Here is a 5,274-nt window from a genome sequence, read left to right on the forward strand (position 1 = left end):
CAGCTATTATACACTTTTCTCTTGAGGGATAATGGCAACCTGCTGTTCATGATCTGAGAATGCCTGCCAAACGCACCCCAGCCCATTCTTATTCTTCTGATTATTTCAGTCTCATGATCCGGGTCTGCGATCACTACCTGCCCTAAGTAGATGTATTCCCTTACCACTTCCAGTGCCTCGCTACCTATCGTAAACTGCTGTGCTCTTCCGAGACTGTCAAACATTTTTTTTAGTTTTCTGCAGATTAATTTTAGACCCACGCTTCTGTTTTGCCTCTCCAGGTCAGTGAGCATGCATTGAATTTGGTCCCCTGAGTTACTAAGCAAGGCAATATCATCAGCAAATCGAAAGTTACTAAGGTATTCTCCATTAACTTTATCCCCAATTCTTCCCAATGCAGGTCTCTGAATACCTCCTGTAAATACGCTGTGAATAGCATTAGAGAGATCGTATCTCCCTGCCTGTCGCCTTTCTTTAATGGGATTTTGTTGCTTTCTTTATGGAGCTCTACGGGGCTGTAGAGTCGCTATAGATATCTTTGAGTATTTTTACATAGGGCTCGTCTACACCCCGATTCCGTAATACCTCCATGACTGCTGTGGTTTCGACTGAATCAAACGCTTTCTCGTAATCAAATAGAGCTATATATAAGGGTTGGTTATATTCCGCACATTTTTCTATCACCTGATTGATAGTGTGAATATGGTCTATTATTGAGTAGCCTTTACGGAATCCTGCCTGGTCCTTTGGTTGACGGAAGTCTAAGGTGTTCCTGACTCTATTTGCAATTACCTTAGTAAATATTTTGTAGGCAATGGACTGTAAGCTGATCGGTCTATAATTTTTCAAGTCTTTGGCGTCCCCTATCTTATGGATTAGGATTATGTTAGCATTCTTCCACGATTCCGGTACGCTCGAAGTCATGAGGCATTACGTATAGAAGGGGGCTAGTTTTTATAGAACAATCTGCCGACCATCCTTCAACAAATCTGTTGTTACCTGATCCTCCCCAGCTGTCTTCCCCCTTTGCATAGCTCCCAAGGCTTTCTTTACCTCTTCCGGCGTTACCTGTGGGATTTCGAATACCTCTAGACTATTCTTTCTTCAATTATCGTCGTGGGTGCCACTGGTACTGTACAAATCTCTATAGAACTCCACATCCACTTCAACTGTCTCATACATATTAGTAATGATATTGCCGGCTTTGTCTCTTAACGCATACATCTGATTCTTGCCTATTTTTAGTTTCTTCTTCACTGCTTTTAGGCTTCCTCCGTTCCTGAGAGCATGTTCAATTCTATCCATATTATACTTCCTTATGTCAGCTGTCTAAAGCTTGTTGATTAACTTGGAGAGTTCTGCCAGTTCTATTCTAGCTGTAGGGTTAGAGGCTTTAACAGAGTGGTGATTCTTGATCAGATCTTTCGTCTCCTGCGATAGCTTACTGGTCTCTTCTCTAACGGACTTGCCACAGACTTCTATTGCACACTCGTTAATGATGCCCATAAGATTGTCGTTCATATCTTCAGCACTACGGTCGTCTTCCCGAGTTAAAGCCGAATACCTGTTCTGTAGCTTGATCCAGAATTCCTCTATTTTACCTCTTACCGCTAAGCCATTGATCGGCATCGTATGTGCCAGTTTCGTCCGTTCCTTCCTCAAGTGTAGCCTAATTCGAGTTCTTACCATCCCATGGTCACTGCAGCGCTTTGCAGAGCTCGTCCACATCTTTTATGATGCGAGGGTTAGCGCAGAGTGTAAAGTCTATTTCATTTCTAATAATAATAATAATATTTGGGGTTTTACGTGCCAAAACCACTTTCTGATTATGAGGCACGCCGTAGTGGAGGACTCCGGAAATTTTGACCACCTGGGGTTCTTTAACGTGCACCTAAATCTAAGCACACGGGTGTTTTCGCATTTCGCCCCCATCGAAATGCGGCCGCCGTGGCCGGGATTCGATCCCGCGACCTCGTGCTCAGCAGCCCAACACCATAGCCACTGAGCAACCACGGCGGGTATATTTCATTTCTAGTCTCGCCATTCTGGCTCCTCCACGTCCACTTTCGGCTCTGCTAATAACTCTCCCCTGCTATTCCTAGAGCCTATGCCATATTCCCCCACTGACTTGTCTTCAGCCTGCTTCTTGCCTAACCTGGCATTGAAGTCGCCCATCAGTATAATGTATTTTGTTTTGACTTTACCCATCGCCGATTCCACGTCCTCATAGAAGATTTCTACTTCCTGGTCATCATGACTGGATGTAGGGGCGTAGACTTGTACGACCTTCAATTTGTGCCTCTTATTAAGTTTCACAACAAGACCTGCCACCCACTCGTTAATGCTATAAAATTCCCGTATGTTACCAGCTATATCCTTATTAATCAGGAATCCGACTCCTAGTTCTCGTCTCTCCGCTAAGCCACGGTAGCACAGGACGTTCCCGCTTTTTAGCACTGTATATGCTTCTTTTGTCCTCCGAACTTCACTGAGCCCTATTATATCCAATTCACTGCCCTTTAATTCCTTCGATAGCACTGCTAGACTCGTCTCACTAGAAAACATTCTAGCGTTAAACGTTGCCAGGTTCAGGTTGCAATGGCAGCCTGTCCGGCAACCTCCTATATGAATACAACAATCAAATCCCGGCCCTCCTGCGACGCAGCAGAGGGTGCTAAGAATCTCTGGTTCCGGACAGGCCGTCAGGTAACATACTTGATGCGAAAGTTAGAATAGGTGCTTTGTTTGGATATCCTATCCATCGCTCCTCATCTTAATTTTCTTGACATTGATAAGATTTTGATCACTCCAGCCGTCCAGTAGTTGGGATTCACTCAGCTCCATGAGATCGGTGTGAGAAACGACTCCGCGTGTGGATGTTCCGGTGTGACCGTTACTGGGAGATTACGGAATACCACTAGATTAGACACTTTTTCGTGTTGTTTCTTTTCGAGGAGTTCTAAAAGGAGATCGCCGCTTGTCAACTGGGAAACTTTATAACGTGGGCGAAAAGCTTCAGCAAGTATTTTGAAACCAGAGAAGGCGAGATCATTCTCGCTGCTTTTTTCCTTTTTCTCTGAATGCATCACATGAAATTGTGGAAAATTTAAGTTTTTTCGCCACAATATTGACTTCTTCGATGCGCCCTCGTTTCTGAGGGCGATCAAGGAGGGGGGGGGGGATGAACCTTACATGTGGAAACTGTCCGGCAGCAACGCCAGCCACCCACCATGGAGGCAAACAAGGGGACGCGGCAGGTCCTAGAAAGACAGGTCATGCAAACGCCAATTACATGTCACTGCTATAACCAAATATGGTATACTAAAGGGTGGCTACCGACACAACGTTAATCCTTGCCGTGCGGAAATGCTGAAGTGAGAAGGAAATAGAAGATAGGACAGACGAAAAGGCGAGATAGAAATATAGATAAAAGAGGAGGACAAGAAAAGGTGACTGCCCGTTTCCTCCAGGTGGTCAGCCTGGGGGTGCCGCCTGTGTGAAGCAGAGGCCGAAGAGGTGTGTGGCTTGCGCAGGGGGCCTGAAAGGCCCAAACACTCGAAAACAGCTCAACCCCAGGATCCTCTTTCCCTCGACACGGATTAGCCGCGCACGGCTACACGCGGGAAGTTCCATCCCTCATGTGCTCGGGTGCATGGTGTCGCAACACACCAAACGCCTGCTGAGGGCAGCGACACTTAAGACTACTTACGTGTGGGAATGCGAAAGCGTTGTAGTCGCTTTCAAGAAATGTTTTCGCTTAAGTATGCATCCGTATGTCGTCGTGTACGTTGTAAACTTGCACGGCATTCCCTTTTGTTGTTCCCTTGCTTCGTCATTGGCGCCGTGCTTCCGTGAGCGACCACGTTTCACAGACGCCACTGAAGTAGATGCTTCGGAGTGCATCGCAGTAGATGCAGCACCGATGAAATCCGAAGAGCATGCGAAACATGGGAGGCAGTGACGTGATGTACGCAATCACGCACGTACTGGACAACTTTAGTCACCTATAACCGCAGAGATGACGCCCCTTGTGTTTGCTACGTGACATATCCGGCAATAAAGAAAAAAAAAAGCCACCGTGGCGTCGGGGAAGCGTACTCGTCTCGTACCCGTGAGGCTCGGGTTCGCTTCCCAGCCAGACAGAAATGTACTAAATTTTCATTTCAATTCTATTATTTCACTTTGCTCTGATTGACGTGAAATTTGTCAGGGTGCGAGCATTTGACGTAGTTTTACTTTACGCGCCGTCGGGGATTTTGGGCACCATCCTTCGGTCGCGCGGGTGACAATGCCAGATTGTCGCATAATGGGGCGTATAATGCTGTCGCATTAAAACGAGTCTATCTGTGTTTTGCATCAGCCTCCACGCACTTCCTCGCAGTCCAATATTGAATGCTGTACAAAACTGCCCATTTATTTCGTGGCAGCATTGCGACACGTCTATCTTAACAGCTGCTAGGCTCAGAACCGATGATTACACCTTAAACGCTCACCTGCATGGATCCGTCAACCAAATAAAACAAAAGCGTTGACACCAATTAAAAGTTTATTTTTGTGAAACTTCTAAAGGCGATTATTATCATGTACCTGATGCCTACTACTGCAAATCATGTTCAGACCCCCCCCCCCCTCCACCTCAAACAAAAGGAAACTCGGTGCCCTTCACCTGTGAAGGATGGCCAGCGAAAAGCTGTGTATATGGGCCCCTGAATGCCAAATTGCACCTCCGCCGCGGGTCGGCCCGGTATTGCACTCGATCCGGGATCGGCCCACGCATGTGAAATGGTCGGTATACGCGCGGACGCAACCCGGGAGATCATTATTCATATACAGCTTTGCTGTAAAAACCTATAGCCGGTAACTACCAGACTGCAGCAAAAAAGAATACACCACCTGGTAGTTCTGCAATGCACCATCTGAGCTTCCATAAGACGATCCCGCAAATTGGCCCATACCACTGTTAATAAAACAGCGCCTTAGCACAAAAACTGGAACAGAGTCCTCATTAAAAGTGACACAGAAAATCCGTAAGCTGACACGGAAAAACCGTTATATTCTGCGGATCGCCACAGCGGTTCCGCAAAAACCCATCACTTAAACAAGGTTGAATGGTATAACGCTCCATATCACATTCAAAGTTGTCAGTTTTCATAAACCCCTACACAAACATTATGCTGATTATGCGCTTGCATCCAGCACTAGGTCATAGAGCGGACTTTCTTCCCAGATCTGACGAAGATCTCTAGCATGGAAATAAAGACAGGGCATTATACA

The sequence above is a fragment of the Dermacentor albipictus genome, unplaced genomic scaffold (genome assembly GCF_038994185.2).
Source record: "Dermacentor albipictus isolate Rhodes 1998 colony unplaced genomic scaffold, USDA_Dalb.pri_finalv2 scaffold_17, whole genome shotgun sequence".
Lineage (NCBI taxonomy): Eukaryota > Metazoa > Arthropoda > Arachnida > Ixodida > Ixodidae > Dermacentor > Dermacentor albipictus.